Here is an 11711-nt window from a genome sequence, read left to right on the forward strand (position 1 = left end):
TTATGCAAGTCAGGTGAATGTAAACCTATTTTCTGTTTCTATGGTGACCTTAACTGAAAGGCAGTTTCATAGGGCAACAGTACAGAGTAGAAGTATAACCCTGTTAATACAAAAATTAATCCTTCTGCAGAAGTTGTCAGTTGAGTTTATCTAAGAAGTTTACCCCACACTGACTCTGCGACTTTGGTGAGGCAGCCTCTGCCTAGCACTCCTGGCTGACAATTAACAACCATCTCATTGTTACCACACTAGGGCTAAGCTCTTATTTTTCTAGATCTTTAACTATATTAACAATGGTTTCCATAACACAACCTTAGCACATTAAGAGCAAAAACACAGCAAGCAAATGTTAACCCAATAACCACCTTTAGAATAATTTTTCTTATGTTTTCTAATAGGACTCCTTCACCCCTCAAAAGAGCTCTATAACTATTAGAGCTTTTATAAATCAGGTTCTTTATGCTATTTTATGATTAGGGTATTATAAGCAATCATGCATATTAGTACCAAGGGCATAAACGCATTTGCTAAACAAACTAAAATACCAGCAAAGGAGTTTAAATTAAAACACTCCTTTCACCCTGGATAATCTCATAAAATACCACCACCTGGGAAACTTATTGATTAAAGTTCTAAATTGATTCTTATTTGGGAAGAGATCGGGGAAGGCCTTCTGCCTATGTCACAGAAATTAGGGAGTAGTCTACTGAGGCAGGCATCAGAAAGACAGATATCATCTTTAAGGTGAGTGCCGGGGGCAGCTTTTTGAAATCCCTGAAAACCTGATCTGCCTTGCCTGTCAGGCTTTCTCCTCGTTTTTTTTTTTTTTTTTTTTCATTTATTTTTATTAGTTGAAGGCTAATTACTTTACAATATTGTAGTGGTTTTTGTCATACATTGACATGAATTAGCCATGGATTTACATGTATTCCCCATCCTGATCCCCCCTCCCACCTCCCTCTCGACCCGATCCCTCTGGGTCTTCCCAGTGCACCAGGTCCGAGCACTTGTCTCATGCATCCAACCTGGGCTGGTGATCTGTTTCACCCTAGATAATATACATGTTTCAATGCTGTTCTCTTGAAACATCCCACCCTCGCCTTCTCCCACAGAGTCCAAAAGTCTGTTCTATACATCTGTGTCTCTTTTTCTGTTTTGCATCATCTCTCCCTTTTTTTACTTTTTAAGACAGCCAGATGGATCTCAGTCGCGAGCTTCTGAGTGCTCTGCCGGAGAGTTCTGACAATGCAAGGAAGGATTATAATGAGAAGTAAAACTAGGGCTGCTACAGCAGCGTAACTGAAGATAGTTGATAGGATATTTTTTCCAGTAATAAAGTTAGAAAAGGTATGAAAAAGTCATTAGCAGCTCCTGCAGCAGTAAAGTCCAGGCGGGAATGTTCTAAGGTTTTTATCTGACCGTGAAGCTTTCCAAGATCTAAACTAATGCTGGAGCTATTCCATACACCTGAAATGCGATTTTTCCCAATTATAGTCTGTATCATTTACTTTTAGGGGTGTTACACAATCCACTGATAGTCGGCGTGACAGGATAATGCTAACTTTACCCTTAAAGCCTGCAACTCAGTTCCAATATGCATGACTGCTTCTTCTAGGGCATCTATTTTTACTTCTAATTTCCTATCTATAATCTCTTGCATAGCTAGAGCTAAAGAAACATTTTTTGACATATCATTGACATATTGAGCAGTATGTACTTGTTGAGTCAATGATATCGTTGCCACAGTGACAGAGGTAATTGCTGTTATCAAAGCTGAAATCCCTAGAATAATAATAATAATAATAATAATAATAATAATAATCCCTACAAACCTTTGGGAACGCATTAAATCTTGTAGTTGTTGCAGAACGGCTAAACTGTAATTGTCATACCAATAGGCATTCACTGCGACGGGCACCATAAGGTAAGGTGGGCGTTGCAGCACCACAAAAGAACAAATATTATATTGAGGGGTTAGGCAGGATGAGAGCATGCACTGTTCACAGTAGACTATATTTGGTCCACCTGAATAGTTCATCTGTATATGAAGCCTTTTTAGAGTTATTAGTGAACAAAAAAACGTAAGGGGAGGGTAAACAAGCCAGCACAGAATAGGTGGAATCATTTTCTGGCCGAGATAGAGTAACAAGGGAGGTGGCAGCAAGGGCTCTCCAAATTTCTGGTTGCCAAAAAGTTTTCCCCTTAGTTGTATAGGACAACATGGGGGGAACAAATTGACTATAGCGCCATCTGCTGGCCACCAATGGCCAAGGGAGGGAATCATTTTTCCAATTGCTAAACCTATTGACATAGTCAGGAACAGATCCTGGATCCTGACTTGGATTTGGATTGCTCCAGTCTTGTACCGAATAGTTTCCGCCTCCCGGTATTCTATAATCTATTTTTGAATTATAAGTACAAGATTTCCATACCAGGTATCCAAGGCGGTTGTCTATAGTTTTCCATATGACGTCTGAAGGAGCAACATCAATACAATTTGGATATTTTGGTGGAGCGTTGAGGAACAAGGATTTATAGGGGTCAAGGACCCTGGGCATACAGGCCTGTAATATCCAAACCAGCTGATCTCCTGTTTTGTCTGAAAATCTTAATGCTGGAGAATCTGTCAGAATTGCTTTCTTGGAGACTCCAACACACCCCTCCTTAGAGGGAGTGATGAGATCGCTTGTATGACTATGCGGGAGGTTAAAGCAAAGGGGGAGGCCATCCGTTAATCCCCTAAAAGTATAGTTTAAATTGATGAGATAATGATCTTTATTATAAGAAGTATAGGGTCCTCCCAAGAGATGAGGCTGGTCTGTGTTGACCGTATAGGGTCATTGTTCCAAGTAACTACTTGGAAGGTCGGGGGATCAGGGAAATATGCCCAATATTTTTCTGATGTAGAAGAGGTAGCACTTGCCTGGCAAGAAAGTAAAGCAAGCATAGCAATAAAAACCCTTTCAGGAGAGGCTGAAGATCCCTGTAGGAAGCTATTCCCTGTGCTTGATGGCACAGCGACTTCATTTGCCCCCATGTGGGTATGGAAGCTTGTTGAGTTGCTCGCGCAGGATGTCCTGGTGATTTCCGTTTGTTTTCCCGGGATCTCCGCTGCCGGTTGTTTCAGAGTCTGCTGGACCTTTCAGGTGGGCGGCGGAGGCAGGGGCAGAGGAGTGTCCTTCTTCTTTTGTGGTCGAAGCAATGGGGGAACCGGATGTCTGGGGGACTGCAACATGGCGAATCAGTCTGTCCGGGATCCAAATTGGCTACTCAGCACCCTGGGGGAAAATACAAGCACACCCTCGGCCGCTGGTTAGTAATGGGTCAGGACCCCTCCATTGTCCTGAAAGAAGGTTTTTCCATTTAACCAGAGGTTTTGTACTCTGCTGCTCTGGACTCCAATGTCGGAGCATTGCAGTAACCCCAAATGAATCAGTGTTTAGATTGTTTATCACAAAAAGAGCGTGTTGTAGAATCTGGTGAGGGGAACTATACTTAAATTCACCTTCCTGTAGTTTTAAAATTTGAGTTTTTAGGGTCTGATGTGCTCTTTCTACGATGGCTTGTCCCTGTGGGTTATAAGGGATACCTGTGCTATGTTTTATATGAAACCTTGTACAAAAGTCTTGAAAAGATTTAGAAGTGTAAGCAGGGGCATTGTCAGTTTTAAGACATTAAGATAGCACAAGTCTAACAGTGAGGGGTTATTTTTGGTAGAAGCAGAATGAGCTTTTACATGTATTTACTTTACTAAAGTAACAAAAGATTTTAAAAACAAATATAAATCACTTAAAGGCAAAGAAATTCATAATCTGTTATTGAAAGATTCATTCTAAGAAAACTTTGTTCTCTTAACATAGAGAGTAGACTAAATTCCAGTCTGTTACCAATTTACCAGATAGCAAACAAACAAAATTTATCAGTTAATCTTAGAAAAGTCTTTTTTATAAATCTTGAAGAACTAGCAGTATTTTTTTAAAGGCATGAGAGTGAAACCATACAAGGCATGTTTAAAATCTAATTAAATTGTAATTAACAAAGTAGCCTGGTCATTGTATATAAACAAGACCCAGTTTCCCCCATCAGAACAAGACCCAGTTTCCCCCACATTCAACCTCTCCCATCAGGAAGCTTCCATAAACCTTTTATCATTATTCATCAGAGGGCAGATAGAATTGAAAACCACAATCACAGAAAACTAACAAAACTGACCATATGGACCACAGCCTAGTCTAATTCAATGAAACTATAAGCCATGCTATGTAGGGGTCACCCAAGATGGATGGGTCATGGTAGAGAGTTCTGACAAAACGTGGTCTACTGGAAAAAGGAATGGCAAACCGCTTCAGTATTCTTGCCTTGAGAACCCCATGAACAGTATGAAAGGCAAAAAGATATAACACTAAAAGATGAACTCCCAGGTCAGTAGGTGCGCCTGGAGAAGACTGGAGAAAGAACTCCAGAAACTATAAAGAGACCGAGCCAAAGTGAAAACAACCCCCAGCTGTGGATATGACGGTGATGGAAATAAAGTCCAATGCTGTAAAGAACAATATTGCATAGGAACCTCGAATGTTAGGTCCATGAATCAAGGTAAATTGGAAGCAGTCACACAGGAGATGGCTGAGAGAGTCAATTCCTGGGCAGGTTGATAAGAAGTCTGGGGCTCTTGAGGAGGAAATAAAGGCCTGGAGTTCTCAAGGAGGAGAAAAGGACAAACTTTTTTTCTTTTTCCAGAGCTGATGATTGCACAACAAAACAACTCATCTTGCTCAAAGATATGTTTTTCCTTAAACTCTGTACTAATGATTATATAACAACAATGTATCCTGCTTGAGGACATGTTTCTCCTTCTTGAGAACCTTCTGACTAATCCTGTTATCTTAAAATGTATATTGTGGGAATGGATCCAGTAAGACCTTTACAACCTTGAGACATTCTTTTGATTTACTGTAATAACCAATTGAAAAAGTATATAGCTCCCTTGCTAAGACTAGCGAGGGGGGCACTCTGTCCCCCTTCTGATGTCTGTGTCAGAAGCTTTCTCTGTCCCTTTTTATACTTTAATAAAACTCTGCTACACAAAAGCTCTTGAGTGATCAAGCCTGGTCCCTGGTCCCAAAGCTAAATCTTCTTTGGAGATCACGAATCTGACATCATTCACTGTAAGCTATCATGGCAAGAGTGAACATTGACATTTTAGGAATCAGTGAACTAAAATGGACAAGAAGGGGTGAATTTAATTCAGATGACCATTATATCTACTAATGTGGGCAAGAATCCCTTAGAAGTAGCCCTCATAGTCAATGAAAGAGTCCAAAATGCAATGTTTGGGTGCAATATCTAAAACAACAGAATGGTCGCTGTTTGTTTTCAAGGCAAATCATTCAATATCACAGTAATCCAAGTCTATACCCAAACAGTAATGCTGAAGAAGCTGAAGTTGAATGGTTCTATGATGATCTACAAGACCTTCTAGAACTAACACCAAAAAAAAAAAAAAAGATGTCCTTTTCATCATAGGGGACTGGAATGAAAAAGTAGGAAGTCAAGAGATACCTGGAAGTAACAGGCAAGTTTGGCCTTGGACTACAAAATGAAGCAGGGCAAAGGCTAACAGAGTTTTGCCAAGAGAACGCACTGGTCAGAGCATACACTATCTGCCAAAAGCACAACAGACGTCTCTGTACATGGAAATCACCAGATGGTCAATACCAAAACCAGATTGATTATATTCTTTGCAATCGAAGATGGAGAAGATACAGTCAGCAAAAACAAGACAGGGAGCTGACTGTGGCTAAGATCATGAACTCCTTATTACAAAATTCAGACTTAAATTGAAGCAGGTAGGGAAAACCATTAGATCATTCAGGTATGACCTCAACCAAATCCCTTATGATTATACAGTGGAAGTGACAAATAGATTCAAGTGTTTAGATCTGATAGACAGAGATTCTGAAGAACTATGGACAGAGGTTCATGAAATTGTACAGGAGACAATGATCAAGATCATCTCCAAGAAAAAGAAATGCAAAAAGGCAAAATGTCTGTCTGAGGGTATCTTACAAATAGCTGAGAAAAGAAGAGAAGTGAAAGGCAAAGGGGAAAAGGAAAGATATACCCATTTGAATGCAGAGTTCCAAAGAATAGCAAGGAGAGATAAGAAAGCCTTCCTCAGTGATCAGTGCAAAGAAATAGAGGATAACAATAAAACGGGAAAGACTTGAGATCTCTTCAAGAAAATTAGAGATTCCAAGGGAGCAAAGATGGGCACAATAAAGGATACAAGTGGTATGGACCTAACAGAAGCAGAAGATATTAAGAAAAGGTGGCAAGAATACACAGAAGAACTATACAAAAAAGATCTTCAAGACCCATATAACCATGATGGTGTGATCACTCACCTAGAGCCAGACATCCTGAAGTGTGAGTTCAGATGGGGCATAGAGGACATAACTATGAACAAAGCTAGTGCAGGTAATGGAATTCCAGCTAAGCTATTTCAAAACCTAAAAGATGGTGCTGTTAAATTGCTGCACTCAATATACCAGCAAATTTGGAAAACTCAGCAGTGGCCACAGGACTGGAAAATGTCAGTTTTCCTTCCAATTCCAAAGAAATGCAACACGAAAGAACATTCAAACTACCACACAGTTGCACTCATCTCACATGCTAGTAAAGTAATGCTCAAAATTCTCCAAGCCAGGCTTCAACAGTATGTGAACTGTGAACTTCCAGATGTTCAAGCTGGATTTAGAAAAGGCAGAGGAACCAGAAATCAAATTGCCAATGCCTGTTGGATCATAGAAATAGCAAGAGACTTCCATAAAATCATCTACTTCTGCTTTATTGATGATGTCAAAGTCTTTGACTGTGTAGATCATAACAAACTGTGGAAAATACTTCAAAGAATTGGAATACCAGACTGCCTTACCTGCCTCCTGAGAAATCTGTATGCAAGTCAAGAAGCAACAGTTAGAACTGGTCATGGAACAATGGACTGATTGTCACCCTGCTTATTTAACTTATATGCAGAGTACATCATGCAAAATGCCAGGCTGGATGAAGCACAAGCTGAAAGCTGATTGTTAGGAGAAATATCAATAACCTCAGATATGCAGATGACACCACCCTTATGGCAGAAAGTGAAAAAGAAATAAAGAGCCTCTTGATGAAAGTGAGTGAAAAGCTGGTTTAAAACTCAACATTCAAAAACCTAAGATCATGGCATCTGGCCCCATCACTTCATAGCAAATAAATGGGGAAACAATGGAAACAGTGACAGACTTAATTTTCTTGGGTTCCAAAATCACTCCAGTATTCTTGCCTGAAAAATCCCATGGACAGAGGAGCCTAGCAAGTCTATAGTCCATGGAGTCACAAAAGAATCAGACACAGCTTAGCAACTAAACAGCAATAACCAAGTGACTAAACAACAATAACCAAGGGACTAAACAACAATAAACAGAAAATAACCTCTTTGACCTGGAGACCTACCAGCTAGACTTGTCCTCCATTTTGCATAAGTGCATGCTAAGGTGCTTTAGTTGCATCTCACCCCATGGACTGTAGTTCTTTTGTTCATGATGACTCTCCAGGGGATCTTCCTGACCCAGATAGAACCTGTGTCTCTTACACCTCCTGCATTGGCAGGTAGGTTCTTTACTGCTAGCATCACTAGGGAGAACAGTCCTTCATTTTACCCATGCAGCAAACCACCCCCTTAAGAGGAAGGAAGGGAAAGAGACCCCGAACACACTCAGAGAGAAGAGACCAGCAGTCAAGTCTGTCTTGTTCTTGTCACCTGGCTCTTGTCGTGCTGCATCCTGCTTCCTACGGGGTGCTGCAGGAGTTTGCCAAAGCAGACATGACCTTCTCACTGCGACTTTATGAGGGATGCAAAATCCAAAGGGAATTCAGATGCTTGGAAGCAAAGTAGTGGGGTAATCCAGGAAAAGAAACCTGCATATTTCCCAAGATACACCCATGGCGTGGTGAAGAAGGGTTCCTGCTTGTGCCCTGAAACCCTGCTGGGAAGATGAGAGCACCATGGGTTAATGAGCAAAAGAACTAGGTCATGGAGATGCTAATATAGGGGTCTCTCCTTTTCCTTGGTGGGAAGTTGTGGGATTCAGGTGGATGGTATGGCATTTTAAAAAGCCACATAAGAAGGCCACTGCAGAACTGGAGCAAAGAATTGGCAAAGGGGAGGACCTACTTGGGTCCTGTTTAGCAGACTCCATGTGAGCTTAAAATGAAGGTCACAGAAAGGAAAGATACAGAGAAAGAAGAGAGAAATGTGCAGGCCTAGTAGGTGGTCAGAGAACATATCTCTGATTTGACAGTGAAAGTCAATGAGAAAACACAAGTCAACTTGCAGCTAATTTCTCAAGTGTGAAAGGCTCTTATTCTATTCTCCAACATCATTCTAAAGACAGGTCATGTGTAAGGAAAGCAAAAATATAAGAGTTATTTTAACAGAAAAGTCACTTATTCTGGGAAATAATCTCTCGTCTCTGGGTTCTATGGAAGGACATATTTGGCCAGTTTGCCTTGGCATTATCTTTCTAACTAGACCATCACTGGGAGAGGCCTTCCTTTTGAGCCCAGTCTAACAATGTCAACTGATCAGGACGGAGGCAGGACATTCAGTCTATTAGGACCACAGGGTTCTATGGTTATCATTCCTCTCATATTCTTTCTGGGGTGATGTGGAAGGGTCATTGCTGATGTAGCTCATTCAAATGAAGTGTCACTAGAGTTGGGATGGACACAAATTCAATATGATTCATGTCTTTATGAGAAGATGGCCATGTGAAGACACAGAGATGTGCAGAGAAAGCCACGTAAAGTTGGAGGTAGAGGTTGGAATGATGCAACTATAAGCCAAGGAATGGATGTCTGAGGCTATGAATAACTGGAAGAGACAAGGAATCAGCCTCCCTGAAGGCTTCAGAGGGAACATGGCCCAACTGACACCTTGATTTCAGCTTTCTGTCATACAGAACTGTGAGAAAGTTTCTATAAACATACTCAGTGTGCGGTACTACTTCATGGCAACCTGAGCAAATTCATGTCTGAGAAAGTGCCTTGGGGTGTGAATGGAACAGGTGGGGACAAGGGTCAGATTGCATCAGCAGAACCGGGGACTGGCTGTGAGCCCTGGGCCTCCTTCTCCATATGCCCCATGTGCAACCCTGTTCACCTGCTGAGGAGCCCTACAGAAGCCTTGGCAGACTCCAAAGAAAGCTCCATCCCTGAGCTTCAGAGGGCTTTGAGAACTTCACTGGGGGCCGGACCCTTGCCTCCTTACTATGTTACTCCATGAGCCCTGAGGTCCACCCCATCCCATCTCAGCACAAGGGTGCTCCTGAACTTGGAAGCTGCCAGCCTCCTAAGGTTCTTACTCAAGTCTGGATGACTTAATCACATCTAGGCAATTAGAATAAATCAAACAGATGTTCCTTTCAGTGTGCTGGCAATTACTTTGCAATTAACTAATGGGCTTTGTAGCAGCCACTTTTATGTGCACCCAATAGCTACCTAATGAGATGGTCTACTCCATGACTACTTTGTGGAGGGAGGGAGAGTTTGCAAGTTTTGAGGATGTGCCTGTGACCTTGCAGGCATCATCTTGCAGGCTCCTTGCAGGCAAGGAGCCAAAACCACAGCAGCAGGACCCTGACTCTGCCACGTCCCCACCACTCATTCAGTCCCTGTGAGAGAAGCAGCACAGGGAGCCACTCACAGAGAGAGAAGAGCGCATCCACCCAGCTGCATCTGTTCAACAGCCCCACGAAAGAGGAGCCTTACAAGCACATGAAGTGAGAAGGGCAGAGCTGGACCTCAGCCTCAGAGTGTCAGATTCCCGAGCAGGTGCTCTGAAACTAGTGTTCCCAGTACAGCAAAATATATTGGGGATGCAGACCTCTCTGGGTAGCCATCTTCCTACCTTCCAAGCCCTGACCTTGGAGACACTTGCAGGACACAGGTGAGGCGCCCCAGTGGTCTGGTACAGAGAATCATAGAAAAGGAACCTATGGCTTGAGTCAGGACCCATGGAAAACAGAACTGTGCAGTAATTTGATTTTGCTAACAATTTTAAAGGCTCCTTTAATAGTTTCCTTTCCCCAAACTGGCATATTCCAGTGCTGTCATTGGGGGGGGAAGTGAGTGCCATCTCCCCTCCCTGAGATGGACCAGATGAGCTGCCCACTGCCCTGGTATCCTGGCCTTTCCTCTCCCTTCCTCCCCTTCTCTCTCTTTGCCTCCCTCTGTCTCCCTCCAGGGCCTCCTTGCCCAGCTCAGATAGACACTGGATCCAAGACTCTGCCACACAATGTGCATCATCAGAGGGTCTGAAATCTAATCATGTGTGTGCAAACCTGGGCTCTGTCACGTGTGTGCTGAATGACCTCAGGGAACTTGTTTCTTCTCTCTGAGTGTCAACCTCTCTGCCTAGAAAGATTATGAACATGTTTCACAGGGCTTTGTCTGTTCCAGGTGCTGCTGGAAGCTCTGGCTATAAAAGAATGAATCCTGCAAAGCCCCTGCTCTCCCCGGAGGGAGACAACAAACAGACAAAGGAAGGGGTGCCTGGGGGTGAGAAGCAAAGCAGACAGAGGAGAAGCTTGCAGGGCGGCTTCTCATCCCCTGGGCTCAGCTGCTGGGGATGGCCTGACAACCAGCGCACCCAGGAGAAAGCGGAACTGAGCAAGGGGTGAGCAGTCAGGGCTGGGGCCTGGAGGTCTACATTTCCATTCTCTGAGCTTCAGTCTTGCCTGGAGGGACACCTGTCCTCCCGGTCTGTGTTGTCCTTTGAGCCGATCCACATGTGCCCAGCTCAGGCTGCGTTTTCTTTTTTCTTAAATCAGAGTTAGGTTTCTATCACAGACAACCAAGAAGGTCCTGACTCATGCAAGCGGTTAGAAGCTTCTTATCTGCATATTTTTCTCTCCGATTAGAGAAATGTTTCACTGTACAGCTTTAAGCAGGAGAGCTGTGCAGGCAGGACAAAGGGCTGGATGCGGAGTGATGAGACAGCAGGAGAGCCCTCAGACTCCGAGAGAACTCAGCCCTCCCCTGTTGGGAGCACTTTAGCCATTACCACATGGCTGTGGACTTCTTTATTAGTCACTCCTTTGAGTCTAAAAGCCAGTTCTTTTATTAAGATTATGAAACCATCAAGCAGCCTGAAATGACAATAATGCCTTTGTAGTGTGTGTGTGGTAACAATCCCTCCCCTGTCTTCTGAGCAATATATTCATCCCTGTGACTATTGAGTGGGCAGGAACATCAAGACAGCGTGATTAATGTGACCCTCCCCAGCCTTTTCTAGATAGTGACAGAGCTGGGACAAGAAAGCAAAGCTTTATTCCATCAGGAGTAGATTATTAATATCAATAATTACATTCCTTTCAGACCAGTTATGATCATTAATCTATCCTGAGTCTCAAGTCCTAGAAAGCTGAAGTCTTGACTACAGGGGAATAAGGCAGCCCCTGCCATATGGATATGCATAGCACAGAGCAGTCCATCCTCCAGAGAACAGACACAAGGAAGTGCCTTCTGTTGCCCCTGGAAGCAGGTTCAAGACTGCCTGAGCAGGAATTCCAGGGCCCTGGGTAGATAGAGCATGGATCAGAAGGGGAGCATGGGCTTTGGGCAGACACGTCCATTTTGACCCTTTTATTCATCTACTCATGAGAAAT

General features: G+C 43.0%; 1 pseudogene; it reads right to left on the bottom strand.

Moving 5' to 3' along the window:
- Positions 1-1160: 1160 nt before the first annotated feature.
- LOC139033536 (endogenous retrovirus group K member 8 Env polyprotein-like) lies at positions 1161-4076 on the bottom strand (annotated as a pseudogene).
- Positions 4077-11711: the final 7635 nt, after the last annotated feature.

This window comes from Odocoileus virginianus, unplaced genomic scaffold, assembly GCF_023699985.2.
Source record: "Odocoileus virginianus isolate 20LAN1187 ecotype Illinois unplaced genomic scaffold, Ovbor_1.2 Unplaced_Scaffold_15, whole genome shotgun sequence".
In the NCBI taxonomy this organism is placed as follows: domain Eukaryota; kingdom Metazoa; phylum Chordata; class Mammalia; order Artiodactyla; family Cervidae; genus Odocoileus; species Odocoileus virginianus.